Source organism: Mauremys mutica, chromosome 1 (assembly GCF_020497125.1).
Source record: "Mauremys mutica isolate MM-2020 ecotype Southern chromosome 1, ASM2049712v1, whole genome shotgun sequence".
Classification (NCBI taxonomy): Eukaryota; Metazoa; Chordata; order Testudines; family Geoemydidae; genus Mauremys; species Mauremys mutica.
In genome coordinates, this window is record NC_059072.1 from 342,671,364 (window position 1) to 342,686,716 (window position 15,353).

The window sequence follows — 15,353 nt, forward strand, 5'->3', positions numbered from 1 at the left end:
GGCACAGCTGTATTAATACAGTTGTGCTGCTGTAAGAGCACTCATGTAGCCCCATTATGCTGATGGGAGAGAACTCTCCTGTCGACATACTAAAACCAACTCAATGAGCGACAGTAGCTATGTCAGCAAAAGAGCATCTCCCGCCAACATAGCGCTGTGCACATGAGCACTTATGCCAGCAAAACTTACGTCGCTCAGGGGGATGTTTTTTCACACTCCTGAGCGACAAAAGTTTTGCCGACATAAGTGATAGTGTAGACATGGCCTAAGGCTGTCATCCTCTGAAGATTTAAGCTTACATTAAGCACTGCAAGTAGTTCTATTAATTTCAATAGGACTTCTTACATTGGATAAAGTTTAATGTTGTTGCCAACTTTTGTGATTTTATGAGGCTCTTAATATTGGGTGTTCTTCTTAAAGTCCCAGCGGATGGAGTCATGTGATTGTGAAAATTTTATCTATGATTTCAAAATAGAACGTTAGTTTCTAGCCCTCTTGTTTGCAGAGAAAAACTTGAAAATATGAACTATAAAGGTAAAAAACAAACAAACAAAAAAAACGGAAGGCAAATTTTAAAAAGCCCCACATTTAATATTTTAAATCTCATGATTTTTAAGCCACTCTCATGATATTTGGGCTCTGACTCACAGTTTTTGAAGGCTTGGCATTGATAATGCTGAGTTAAGCACATGAGTAAGTCTTTGCATGATCTAGGCCTACAACTCTGATTCAGCAAGGAGTTTGCATGGATGGACCTTGTACTTACATGGAGCTCACTGCAGAGGTCTAATCAGACTACATAGGCTGATGGATGATGGGATATGACAATCACATGACTGAGTGATGCTGTTTAGCACTTGCCTTGTCAGTTGCATGGTTTTTATCAGATATATTTTCATTCACTATTTTATTAACCATTCTTTAAGGGGAGTGTAACTTGGTGGCTTGCCCCGCAGGCTGGAAAGTCGGGGGTCAGACAACCCTGATTACATAATTAGCCATACCTAATAGGGATCAGGTGTTTTCCCTATAAAAATCAGCTGGAGGCTGTAGTCAGGGGAGGTGTGGGCATGCTTAGAGAGACAAGAAATTACTAGGAGTGAGCAGGCTCCAGTTGAAAGCCCTAGGATGGGGGATTGAAACTATAGGCAGGAAAGGCTGGGGAGTGACCCAACAAGATGGTAAAAATTGATGGATTTGGTTTTGGGACTTTAAATGGTTTACTTTTGAGTTTACTTTGGGCAGTTCTAAACTTAAAAAGCTGCAGCAGCACAGCTGTACTTCTGTAGTGCTTCAGTGAAGATGATACTACACCAACAGGAGAGCTTACCCATTGGCATAGTTAATCCAACTCCGGGAGAGACAGTAGCTATGTAGACGGGAGAAGCTGTCTACAGTCACTGCGGTTATAACTGCGCTGCTCAGCGGTGTGGATTTTCCACACCCCTGAGAAACACAGTTATACCAATGTACGTTTGTTGGGTCGACCTGGCCTTTATCTAAACAAACCGAGAGCCCAAGAGGGGTGTTGTGATTGGATGAACAGATGTGTGTGGAATCTGTGTAAATGGGCCTGAACGAAGGAGAATAAAGAGCAGGGCAGTGCAGTGCAGAGGCACCCCTGGCAAGGAGGGGGCACATGGGTGGTGGCCAGTGGTGAGCTGCAGCCGGTTCGCAATGGTTCGCGCGAACCGGTTGTTAAATTTAGAAGCCCGTTTAGAACCGGTTGTTCCTGGAGGAACTAGTTCCAAAAGGGCTTTTAAATTTAATAAAAGCACTAGCAGCTCCCTACCCTTCCCCCGGCCCCAGCTCACCTCACTCCGCCTCCTCTTCTCAACTCTCCTCCGGCTTCTCCTCCCCCTCCCCAGCTTCCCGCGAATCAGCTGTTCGCGCGGGAAGCCTGGGAGGGCTGAGAAGAAAGCAGAGGCTTCCTACAGGTGAGCTTGAGCTGGGGCCGGGGCTGGGGGGGCAGGGTCCAGTGGGAGGAGGGCTCCAGGCGCTGTGCTGGCCGGCGAGGTCGAGGCCGGACCCTGGTCCCTGGGGCTGGGCGGCGCGGCTCCTGGCCCCCGGGGTCCAGCTGCGACCTCGCCGGGCAGGGCAGTGCGGCGCGGCTCCTGCCCCGGCCCCCGGGTCCTGCCGCGAGCTTGGCAGGGCGGCACGACTCCTGCCTCGGCCCCCAGGTCGGCCCGGCGGCGCGGTTCCTGCCCCGGCCCCCGGGGTCTGGCCGGGCGGCGCGGTTCCTGCCCCGGGGTCCTGCCCGGCGGCGCGGGTCTGGCCCGGCCGGGCAGCGCGGTGCCTGCCCCGGGGTCCGGCCCCCGGCATCCTGCCCGGCGGCGTGGGTCCGGCCAGGCGGCGCGGTTCCTACCCCGGCCCCAAGGGTCCGGCCGGGCGGCGCGGTTCCTGCCCCAGCCCCCGGGGTCCGGCCGGGCGGCGCGGTTCCTGCCCCGGCCCCCGGGGTCCGGCCGGGCGGCGCGGTTCCTGCCCCGGCCCCCGGGGTCCAGCCGGGCGGCGCGGTTCCTGCCCCGGCCCAGCTGGGCCCCCACCTCCAGGCAGCACGGTAAGGGAGCAGGGAGCCGGTGTGGGAAGAGGGCAGGGGAGTTGGCGGGGTGGATTACTGTCAGAGCGGTCAGAGGGCAGGGAACAGGGGGATTGAACGGGGGTAAGGGTCCTGGGGGGCAGTCAGGAAGGAGCAGGGGTTGGATGGGGCAGTGGGAGGCAGTTAGGGGTAGGGATTCCAGGGACAGTCAGGGGACAGAGAGAAGGGGTGGTTGGATGGGGTGGGGGTCCCCGGGTGCCATCAGGAATGAGAGAAGGGGTTGGATGGGGTGGCAGGGGGCAGACAGGGGACAGGGAAGGGGGGGGATAGGGCATGGGTCCGGGGGGGGCCTGTCAAGGAACATGGGGGGGTTGGATGGGGCAGGAGTCCCCCGGGGGGGGCATGACCCCTCCTGGGGTGAGGAGGAGGAGGGAACCGGTTGTTAGTATTTTGGTAGCTCATCACTGGTGGTGGCTAACAATATTGTAGGGCGTGCTGGGGTTTTTATGCCTCTTGCTAGAAGCAATGTGCCTCAAGGGCGGGGGGCAGGTCAGGGATGGGGGATTCCAGGTAGTGCAGCCACAGGGAAGATGATGTTGAGATGAGACTGGGAATAGGGCACAAAGTGTGTGCGGGGAGAGGGGGTTATGTAGCTTGGGTGAAGCAAAGGGAGCAAGGAGGGGAAAGAAAAATGACAGCACGGAGATGGGCAGGTGCTAAACTCTGCAGGGCCTTGAAGGGGAAAAGAAGGAGCTTAGATATGAAGTGGAAGACGAAGAGGGTCCGTCTGATCATGACTGGAGCAGTTGTAGACACTGATGGATTTTTACGGCAGTGTTTGAGATAGATAAAAGAGGGCCAGAGGAGAGTCTGGGAGGCTGTGTCTTTCTCCACATTTTCTGGTGGTGGGCCACCCAGGGTCTGAAGCAAGCGACTCAGATGTTCTGACTGGCAGAATGTTTTAATTAAACAAATTGTTTCAGCCCTGTGCTGCACAAGCTCCAGTCTCAAGCTTCAAAGCTCCGCCTCTCCCAGTGCTGCGTCAAAACCCCATGCAGCTTTTTTAGCCTCAGTGAAGTATCGGCACAGCTCTAAAGCAGAAGATGTGACTCCTGAGGCTCCTGGACTGGCTAGATCTAAATGCTCCATATTCACAGGAAAACGCCTTCAATAAATAATAATCCCATAGTTGCTCCTTTTTTGGCCATATATGGCTGTAGCTGCAGTTTGGTTTGCTAATGTGTTTATGTTCCTCTGCTTTTTTAAAGAAAGGAGGCAGTATTGTTCAGGGCTTATTGCAGAGGACTGGGAGTTAGGAATGTGTTCTCAGCTCTGCCACTGTCTCCCTGTATATCCTTGGGCAAATCACTTAGAGGCAAATCCATCCCTCTTCCTACACTCTTGGTTCAGAAGGCCTTGGATGCAATGGCATTAGTGAGTTCTGCTGTATGTCAGGAGGAAACGGTGAGAATCATGTGCAAGGATTCTGAAACCCCTGCCTCCCAGGCATCATAGCCATGCTAGAGAGTCATGCACCCTAGCACAAATGGGATTTCAGAGATGGTGTAGAGATGAGGTCTGTGGATCTCTTAACTATGGGGATCAAAGGTGGTCAAATACCCCTCATATGGGGAGGTCACAGCAGCTGTGTGGGGTTGCCTGTAAAGTGAGTCAGTGGTGGTCACTGTTATGATTGGCCTCTGGGGAAGGTTTCTGTCCCACCATCAAATCCTCATGTCTTTAATGTCTCTATGCCTTGGTTTCCCCAACTGCAAAATGGGTTGCATTACAATTATCCCTACCTACCTCACAAGATGATACATTAATTGTCTGTAAAGTTGTTTGAGATGAAAGCAGGTATAGAAGTACAAATGGCCAATTTGTGCCAAAAAATTTTAAACTACATCTGCCAGTGAAAGCAGGGGGGCAGCTGTGAGTGGGGGTGGGGATCCCTGGTGCACAGCTCTGTTTGAGCCAGAGAGTGGGGGAAAGGGGACACAGAGGCACTGAGCCAGCAAGAGTTTGTACATGCTCTCTTTTGAATCCTACTAGAGCTGTGAGGTTTGGGGACTAGCCTTGTGCCCTTCTCCAGAAAGAGATAAACCACACCTTCCACTGAACACTGGGGGGAGAAATTCTGCATGGGGATCTTCCTTCCTCATAGCCGTCCTGTGTGTTCTAGCCCAGGCAGGGCAATCCGGTTTGTGGAATAGTACTGAGGATCTGCAATTCCTGTAGACTTCAACAGGAGATCTGGGTGCTCAGCATCTCAGGATCTGGCCTGAAGAGATTAGGAAAGATCACAAAGAATGAGCACATCTAAAATTAACTTGTTCAGAGGTACAAAGGTCCTCAAAGTTGGCCTGAACCCTTATAAGTTCTATCCTCCCACTACAAGTATGAGATAAATTTCTAGGGGACACTACAAATTTGTCCATACTGCCACTATGCCAATAGTCCAGTACCGACAAAGGGCGTATGTCATTCTGGAAAAGGGAATATCTGTGCTGGCAAAAATAAATGGCTTTGTTGGTGGGATGCAAAATTGAGTATGGACACACACCAGGCTGTGCTGACAGAAGAGGACTTTTGTTAGTAAATCTTTGTAGCATAGACGAGAACTCAGGTTATGCATGCTACCCTTGTTGACCTTTGGAAGGATGGTATTTTTATCAGGCAGACCATCTCCACAGAGGAAGGACACTCTTGAAGAAGTGCCTGTGAAACTGTAAGCTGTCCTCTCAAGGAAACGGAACACTCCAGCGATGAGAAGCCCTTAAAGATATGTTCCTCCCTGCACAGTGGAGAAGTTCTTCAGTTAACCTCTTCCTCTAAAGCAGGGCTATGAAATGTCAAGTCCATAAACAAGAAGAAACATCCACATAATTAAGTTCGGGGCGGGGGGGAAATGGCACACATTTCTATAGAAAAGGCCGTTAAATAATAAATTTGCTAACTCACTATCAACGTATCATGTTTTTTTCAGAACCCACAGCTGTGGATATTAGAAAAAATTTTAAGTGAATTTCCTGCTGGTGAAAAGTGCGGGGTTGACAGCCTAGATAATAAGGTTGTCTTTGTATGCACAGAACAGTAGAGTATGGGCAACAGCTCTTCACCATGCCACTCCACCACTATGCCTTAACTCTACCCTGGAGGGACCAACTCTAAGGGAAGCCCCTTCAGACTTTGCAGAGACCACCAATGGGCTTTGGCAGCAGAAAGTCTACCCAGAAGAGGTTTGCAGTGGCACAGACCACTGAGAGGCCCGCGGCTGTAGCAAATACATTCCCCAAATCATGCTGGCTGGCTGGGGAGCGGGTATGGCTAGAGCAGCTGTTGTAGGCACGAATTCAGTGCATTTCTTGCACAATCTCCACTGGCAGGAACTCACCTCACAACCTCATGCTGCTTCCCCTCAATGAAACTCCCAAAGAAAGGCAGTAGTGCCCATCCCCAAAGGTGAACATCCACTGGGGTGAAATGTCCTGCACTGCCTCCTGAAGAATCAGTTTTTCCTTTGATAGAGGGGTGAATCAAGCCTAAGGCTACAAACTAGTGCCCAATGCAGCAGTGTATTTTCTAATGGGGACCCCTGTCCCCTAAGGACTGACTTGGATTGAAACTACCAACTGATTTCTTGTGGGCCACTAAATAAAGTCTTTCCAATGGGATTTTTGAAAAAGACCACTGATTCTGGGTGCTCCCTTGTTCGATGCCCAACATGAGGCAACAGAGGCTTGATGACAAATCTTCAGCACCCCCGATTCCAGCATAAATCAATGGGGGCGGCAAGGGCTGAGCACTTCCAATAACTCGTCCCTCCATTTGCTCTAAAGGGTCACACTTAGCAGAAAATGCAAAGCTGCCACACATCCTCCAGGATACTATGCAGTGCTACATCTACTGCTGATTCTCTCACAGACAGGAACTACATTTAGGCTAAACAACAGCAGCCTTGATAAAACATGTATTTGATAACTTATTTAACTAACAGTAATAATGTATCCCACAACCTCAGTTATCATTGCAATGCTACATGACACTCTAGCTGGACACCCCAGAAACAGAGCCATACCAAAATCAGTGGCTGCTATTGAAAATGCGGTTCCTAATTTAAACAGTTTGCAACTCAAATTGTGTAACGAGACTAGATTCTGAAGCCAATTGGACTATTTGTATGATAAAATGCTACTCATTGAGAGTAAATGTATCCAAAAATGGCCCAAGGACTTGACTGATTTATGTAGTATTGTCATCATCTTTCAAGTCTATAGAGGATTGTTGATCATTAAACTTCACTGGTTTAATTTTTTTCTGTAGTTCACAATTTTAAGGTCTGTTCTTCCAGTTTGTTAGAAAGTACAGATTATTCCCCCTAGTAAGCTAACATATTTAATTTAATATTTCAACAGCATTTTTGGCTAACACATTTCCTTTGTGTGTCAAGTACTACATTTTTTTCATTTCCCACACAATCAGTACAAACTGGATATCTCCTGCTGTGTCCAAGGCTGATTTGGCTATCTTTAAACTCTGCTAATAATAGTAAAGAATACAGCAGCTCTATTTTTATTCTGTTTTAAAATATTACAGATGAATTCTTAACAAATAGATCTAGTTTGGTGAACTATTATTTAATTATATATAAAGTTATTTCTTTGTCCCCTTCCCCCCATACCCACTATGCCATAATGTTAAGGGATTCCATGTGAGTGCAAGGGTCTATCCATGCAGAGCCAATTGCAGAATCAAGGCCTAAGAATGTACATTCTGACAGAATCTCAGTTATCATAATGTCACTGGTCGGGGACAGGGAAAGAGGGAGAATAACAGTGCTGAGCTTTTATAAAATTTGATGGGCAAAAATTGCTGTCAAATCTCTGCTTTAAAGTGAAATTTTTTTTTTGCTTAACCAATTTTTAGGTATCCTAAAGTAAACCACTCAACAAAGTTTACTAGCATTAAACGTGTTTGCAGTTAGACTTTAAGGTATTTAGGATTTAAAAAATATAAGGTAGCTAAAAGGGAGCAAGGTAAAAAAAAGTACATTGCTTTTGTTAATTTGGGGATAAAGTGTTAAGAGAGTCAAGATGCTGGACTTTTAGTGTTTATTCCACATCCGGAGCACCTTTTTCTATAGTCACTCCATCAGTACTGCTCTGCATGCTCTCAGCTGAGACAAATCCTTCTCTGTTTGTTCTCAATGGGAGTTTTGCCATTGATTCAACAGGACTGGGATTTGGGCTCTGAAAATATAATGCACAGGACAAAATATATACCTGCAAAATATCAAATATGTGGTTTCACCTGCCGATTTCATTCTCTTTTCCTTACAGCTGCTCTTACTGAGATGCTCTTTGGAGCATCTGAACTTTGAGGTCAACAAACTGTTGCACAAGTTACTTATCTTCTCCTTTCCCTGCAGCAGGCTTATGTAATATGAACAAATACAACTCAGATAACAGTAGAAAAATGCCTATTATCTTTTGCTGTTTTATGAGCTCTGGGGGCTAATAAAATGATGTTGCATGCCAAGCTCAATAGTCCAGGTACAATAGTAAACTCGTCCTGCATTCAGACTTGTGTTGCAATGAACAAAGGTATTATTAAGCAGGTGGCTAAGAGAAAGTTTAAAATAAATACAATATGTACTGGATTAGTGTCTAACTTGATGACATCTCAATGCAATTCAGCAACTGTATCCCATTCCTATGGATCATGCTCCTTCATTCCTACGATGATAAGCACCGTCCACTTGTCTGGCTTTCCCATTAAAAAAAAGCAAGGTGTTCATTTTTTAATGAATAATAGTGTTGACCTTTACAAAATATGAAATAAACCTAGTCTGTGACCCAAAGAGCTTACAAACTATGGCCCCAATTCTAGGAACACTGAGGCAAGTGAGTACATTTAAGCACATCATTAATCCCATTGACTGTGATGGAACTACTCTCGTGCATAAGTGCTTGTAGGATCAGGGCTCAGAGACAGAAGCAGAGAACACAAGGTGCTTAGAGGACTGAGTACATCTCCTCCTTGCTCCTATGTTACTAATAACATCTCAGATCATTAAAACTGAACTAATTTAAATACACAATCCCTTGCCATTTTGTATGTCCTTTATTTCATTCAGTGGCAAAAATCAAGTCACTTTCATTTTTGTGTTCAGGTACATTGGAATGTATTAAAACAAATCTATTAATTTTAGGTTCCATGAAACCTTATACACAATCTAATTAGCCTCTGGGTTACTACAGGAGCACTAAGTTTGCACACACAAATTACTGACATGTAGAAATACACAGCTAGTCCCTGAGAGCCTTATTCACAGGAGTCATCCTATTAGCTATATTCAGACCTTGTGTAAGATGAAGTCAAAGGAGTGGCACCTGCTTACACCAGGTCTGAATTTGGCTCATTGGCATACATGGAACTAGTGATATGAGTAAGTGAGGCAGGACACACCCTTGTTGTACTGATTACAGGCCAGATCCTGAAAAAAAGTTCAGATGTAGCTTAAGTGGGAAGTCCCATTGAAGTCAGTGGGACTATTAATTCATGTGCTTACAGGACTGGGCCCAAATGCAGTTATTCTCCTGGTGTAGTTAGCAATGTAAGCATCAACATTTTTTATCTCTACATCAAAATTCATGTAGGTGTAAAGCTTTGCGAGACACTGATAGAATATGAGCGCGTGAGCCTAAATGCTATTAAATTCTGCACTCTGTGTATGTGTGTAACTACTAATTATAGCGTGGCAATAGGTTGAAGTGGCTGTTCTATTCTAATCCTCTACTTCCAGTTGATTATAACTTCCTTTAAAAGTGTTCCTTTGGGGCTGAAATTGTTACCCTTGCTCTTGGGTCAAAGGTGATTGAAGAAAATGATAGGGGCTATTTCCGAGTGAAATGAGCTTGAAAGGAATGCAGTCCCTCCTGGGCTCTCTCTGATGCCTTAGTCCTTGTGAGCTGGTATGGGAGTGAAATTAGTTAAGTGTGGCCCTCTGTGAAGTGCTCAGAGAAGCAAAGAGTCCTGTGGCACCTTATAGACTAACAGACGTTTTGGAGCATGAGCTTTCGTGGGTGAATACCCACTTCGTCGGATGCATCCGACGAAGTGGGTATTCACCCACAAAAGCTCATGCTCCAAAACGTCTGTTAGTCTATAAGGTGCCACAGGACTCTTTGCTGCTTTTACAGATCCAGACTAACATGGCTACCCCTCTGATACTGCTCAGAGAAGGATCCTTATCAAGTTTGCTCTCCTGCCAAGTCCCAAAAACAGGGCCAGCCTGGAGCATTGGTAGCATTTGGCAGCTGAGAATGGAGCAGGGGAAGGGTTGGAGACAGTTTCTTTAGTTGGGAATGGGTGAGTTGCTTTGCCTTTGGAGACGGTCTTGAGGAATTTGTAGCTACCTGGGGGGTGTTAACCGGGGCACTTATCACTGGAGTTGGGTAGGGTTATGTGGACTTTTTCTTTTAGCAACTGGATGGGTATAACAGGAGTATCCTTTAAGGGTAGTAGAGACTAGGGGGTCAGTCAACCCCTGTTGATGGCATGACGCTTTAAGGTTTCTAAACCTGTGGAGCAGATGAAGACTGAGGGGAAAGCAGAGGCAGGTGTTAGGAAAGAGGAAGTGGTCACAGGGAATAGCTAGTATTTGGAGAAAACACAGACTATTGGCTGTTTAAGGGCTTGGGACCAGGAACCTTGTAGGGTGGGGCAAGGCTCCCCTCTTCCCCAGCAACCAGGATAAGCACTGTAAAAGAGGGCAGTATATAGTCTGCCTCTTCCCTCATAACAGCGAAGGACTGATCTCCTAGCTCATGGTCTAGGGCCTGCATTTCCAAACGTATTTAGGTTCCTAAATTAGAAGCCTAAATACTTTTAGGGATCTATGACTAAATAAAAAGAGGCCAGCTGGGAAAAGTTGATCTAGGGCTGTATCTGGTCTAAATCCACACAGCCCCAACAAGGGCAGTGGGACCCTGAATGGAAGGGACTGAAAGGAGATGGGGTCAGATATGGGTTGGGGCTGAGTGACATAATTCCTTGAATGCAAGGGCAGGGAGTTTAAACTCGATGCACAGGGCACTGAGGAGCCAGCTGGAGGATGTGGTCAGAACAAGGGTGAGAGAGAATTTTGGCAGGAGCATTTTGTACAGATTCAAGGGGGCTGATGTGAGTATCTACAGAAGCCCTGAGAAGAGGAGGATAAACAGGATGTGGCCATGGACTGGTGCAAGGGAAGGAAGAGTGGGAAGAGTTGATGTCCAGTTTATGGGCCAGAGTGGCAGGCATGATGTGGGTGTAAGCAACCATAAAGTGGGTGGTGGACAGAGCTAACAATGAGAGAAAATGAATCTGATTCTGTAGTGGGTTGTTGCTATTCTGTGCCATACCAGCCCTAAATCTGACTCCCCACCTGTAAAAGGGACATCTGTAATCCATTTGGTAATGCCAGAAGCAGCATACAGCAGTGGTTAGAGCGCTTCTCCTGATCTACTCTCTTCTCAACTGTGCCACTAGCAAGTGTCACTTGACCTTAGCCTTTTGTAAATTACCAGTTTTGTATCAGTACAGTAGGGTAATAACTTTTACCTACCTCACAGGGGCATCATAAGGCTTAATTTAATTAATGTGTAAGATTTTTGGATGGAAGGTGTTATAGCAATGCAAATTATAGCTAGTGCTTTCTGTAGTCAATACTGAATATTATTCTAAATGCCTCATAGAAATGCACAGAAAATAAATCTTTCTTTGCAAAACACTTAGAAAACATCTTTAAAATTATTATACTGTAAGAAATTGAGTAGTGCTTATGTCCCTTTACTGGCACAATTGGAACTGTTCAATTAAGGCTATGTACACACGACAGATTAAGTTGGTGTCAGTTATGTATCTCAGGGGTGTGAATAAGCCACCCCCCTGAGCAACGTAAGTTACACCGACCAAAGCGCTGGTGTGGACAGCGCTCTGTCGACAGGAGAGCTTCTCCCATCGAGGTAGCTACTACTGCTCACTGGGGCTGGAGTAATCAAGTCAATGGGAGGAGAGCTCTCTCCTGTCAGCTTAGAACATCTGCACTAGCAGCGCTGCTGTGGGGCAGCTGCATTGGCTGTAAACTCTGTAGTGCAACCATAGCCAGAGTGCCATAGGCCCTAGGCGGGGAGTAGTGTTAACAAAAAGTTTCATTAGCAAGAGATAAGAGTTTGTGCTACTAGAGAAACGGGAACTGAGTTCTAGGCCTGCTTTCACCATAAAGTTCTGAGACGCCATGAGGCGCAGCATAAGTGACAAAAGAAGCCATGGATTTATTATAATGTTATCACAGGCACATGTAGAGCCCATACCTGGCTACGCTGGGAAGTTGAAGGGCTGAGGTTTGCACTCATAACCTCCTGCTTCAGGCATTTTTTCTCTGTAAGTTAAACAAACAACGACAAAAACAAACAAGGCCGACTTCCTATGCATTTTTTATTAAAAACTGGGAGGAATACTGTATTTACCACTGTAACTTAATCCCAATAATGGTGGATCTCAAGAACTGTTTTCATTACTGCATGTTTGGATGGAACCTGTATCACTTTCATGGCTGCACTCCAGAAGTCATAAGATCGTGGAGGTAGTTCCAAGTACGTTTGAACACTCCCACAAATCTGAATCTCAGGCAAAACCCCTGGGTTTTGGTGTGGTGCTGGCTACAGTTAAGTTGAATATGAATACTATAAAAATGAACAAAAGTGAATCTTTCTTCACAATTTGCACAGTACTGTCAACGTGTTCGGCATCATAGGAGGCAGAGAGGACGATGTGGTGCCAGCTGTGTGGTGGGCACCCTGTAACACAATGTGGGATGCCTGGTTCTATTAGCATGGTGGATGCCTTACAACACAGAGAAGATACTGTCCCATGAATGTACTGGGTGCCATATAATGCATTGTTGGGGGCCCAGTCCAGTTAGGATGTTAGGCACCCTGCAACACATAGAGGGGGCCATGCTCTCCCCCGCACGACTGTTATCCCCAGGCCAGGCAAGAGAAATTTGGGGTCCTGGTATATAATTTTCACTTTGTCCCCACGCCCTCCCATTTCACTGTATATACACAGATGTTGCAGAGTTTGCTATCTGCCTTGCCTTCCCCTGTAGAGTCGAGTGCTGGACTGTTGAATCTGGAGGTCCACAAGAGTCTTCAGTATCTAAGTTTGGTGACTGAGAAGCCCCATTATGTGCTGGTGCATCTCCCTCTCCTTTTCCTGCCCTTTCTCTTGTCTGTTCTTTCCTTCACCATAAAGTCTCAGTATTCATCCTCCAGGCCCTCTGTTCAAGGCCTGATGCAATACTGGCTTGCAGGATCTTGCAGAACGTGGCATCCTACATCTTTGTTTTTCTCCTCCTTTTCTGAGTCAGTTGTCCAGATTCAACAATCCAGCACTCGACTCCAATTGTAGTCTGTGGAAAACTGCAGCGTAGCACTTCCCTACCTTGCCCCACCCCCCATTCCACATAGCCTCAGGCAGTGTTCCCTCTAATTTTTTACATCCATGTGCAGACTGAATTTTGTTATGTGCACCAATATGGAGGTGATGTGTGGCAGGGGTGGGGCTGAGGGGTTCAGAGTGTGGGAGAGGACTCAGGGCTGGGGCAGTTGGTTGGGATGCAGGGGGGTGAGGGCTCTGGCTGGCAGTGTGGGCTCTGGAGTGGGTGTAGGGATGAGGGTTTTGGGGTGTGGGAGGGAGCTCAGGGCTACAGCAGAGGGCTGTGGTGCAGTGGGGGGGAGAGGGCTCTGGCTGGGGATGTGGGCTCTGGGGTGGGGCTGGGGATGAGGGGTTTGGGGTGCAGGGTGCCCCGGGGCACATGGAGCCGCCTGCAAGTGCCGCAGGGCGGCCGCCCCCCAGCGCCGCAGCCGGGGCTGGGCGAAGCAGCCCTAGCCACCCAGAGGCTGCAGCAGGGCTGCCAGGAGCAGCAGCGGGGCCATAGAGGGGACCGATGCCCGGGGTGCTGCCGTGCGGGGCCCACGTCCTGCTCTCCGGGGCTCCGTTTCCCGCCAGCCGCTCCCTCTGAGGCTGCCCTGCCCCGGCTCCTCAGCCCCTGCCGGGGCAGTCTCCCCGGCTCTGCCCTCCCAATTCCCAGCTGGTCCTGGAGGCAGGAGTCCCGGCTGGAGGGACCCTGGGCTGAGGTGTGGCCCGGAAGCCCTGCTGCTTATCCCGACCCTGCCAGCGCCAGACTGGCTGGAGGCGAGGGGGGAGCAGGCGGAGTCAGGGCCCCCCTGGGTGCCAGGAAGGAGTCGGGTGGATGTAGCCTCCGCCCCTGCTAGTGTCATGAGCGGGATGCTGATGACCCGCCGTGGGAGCGAGTTACCAGTGGCCCAGGGCTGGGGCGGCAGGAGGGTGCAGGTGTGGGGTGAGAGACCTGGGCTGGGGCGGCAGGGGGGTGCAGGTGGGGGGTGAGAGACCTGGGCTGGGGCGGCAGGGGGGTGCAGGTGGGGGGGATGGGAGGGAACCCAGAGCTGGGGCAGCAGGGGGTGCAGGTGTGGGGGGGAGAGCCCAGGACTGGGGCAGCAGGCGGGTGTGGGGGGGAGTCCTGGGCTGGGGTAGAGGGCAGCCAAAATTTTTTTTGCTTAGAGTGGCAAAAAACCTAGAGCCAGCCCTGGGGATGAGGTCATAGAGCAGAGCCGTAACAAGGAATTTTTGCACTCGAGGCAAGGGCTGACTCCAGGCTCTTCGGCGGCAATTCGGTGGCGGGTCCCTGAGTGCCTCTAGGAGAGAAGCACCCACCGCTGAATTATGAATGAAGCGGTGGCAGCAATTCGGTGGCAGGTCCTTCCCTCTGAGAGGGACTCAAGGACCCACCGCCGAAGAAGCAAGTGCCTCACTCACCTCGCCCTTGTTACGGCACTGTCATAGAGTTTCTCTTGAAGTTGTTGGGGGCACGGCAGAGGAGGCAAGTTCTTTTAAAGTGTTTCCTTCTATCTACCTGCACAGCCTCAGTCTTGCTTGGGTTCAGCATTCGCCAGCTATCTTTCATCCTGGTGCAGATCTCCATCTGGCATCAAGAGGACTTTTACACATCCTGTAAAAGAGAAATTGAGCTGAGAGGATCATCTACACGCTGCTTCCCTTTCATTCTGTGTTTACTTTACCAATCAAGGCCCCAGCCTAACGGCTTTCTGTGGATGAGGTGCAGCACTGGCCCAACCTGGAAGAACGCTTCAGGAAGCCGTTCTGGGAGTGGAAGAACAACATTTGCAGGCCTGCGGGTTTGGCACTTAAGTTCCCTCCTGTAGCTTCTTGGAGGCGGGAGGGGCATTTTGCGATCAGAAGTGCTGAACGCTGCAAACAGAGCCAGGCCAGCGGGATGCACTCAGACAGGCCCCTGGCAAGTCCCCACCAGCGCAGCAAGGGCTGACCCTGCCTCACATCGCGCCATGGGCTCGCTGGCAGACATGGGACCGCGCTGACACCCCCCTTTTGCAAACTGCGGTATCGCAACACTAAGGGACCTGTCCAAGGTCCCAGCCAATCGGGGCAGCGCTGGAGATTGAACCCAGGAGTCCTGGGGGTCCCAGCTAGTCGATGGGGCAGCGTGAGCAGAGCAGCCCTTAGCACTACCAGGGCTGGCGCCGGGGCACCGCCTGGGAGCCGCCCGAGCTGGCGCGAAGAAGACACAGGCAAGGCGGCACCGCACCACGTGACCTTCTGTGCCAGCTTTCCCCTTGTGGCGCCAGGAGGAGGAGTGTCACGTGATGTGGGCGGGGGGGGGGAGGAGCAGAGTGAGCTACGTGACCCGTGCGGGGCGGGGCCGGGCCGTGAT

At 49.2% G+C, this 15,353-nt stretch overlaps 1 long non-coding RNA gene across 2 annotated transcripts; it reads right to left on the reverse strand.

The window, feature by feature from the left end:
• Positions 1-2,921: 2,921 nt before the first annotated feature.
• Positions 2,922-15,281, reverse strand: LOC123372339. 2 transcript variants are annotated; one of them, XR_006580228.1, is made up of 4 exons: positions 15,152-15,281; positions 14,517-14,612; positions 11,893-11,960; positions 2,922-4,817 (listed from the first exon to the last, which is right to left on the reverse strand). It is a non-coding gene; the product is annotated as an uncharacterized LOC123372339 (long non-coding RNA). The 2 variants fall into 2 exon arrangements; XR_006580227.1 differs by lacking the exon at positions 11,893-11,960.
• Positions 15,282-15,353: the final 72 nt, after the last annotated feature.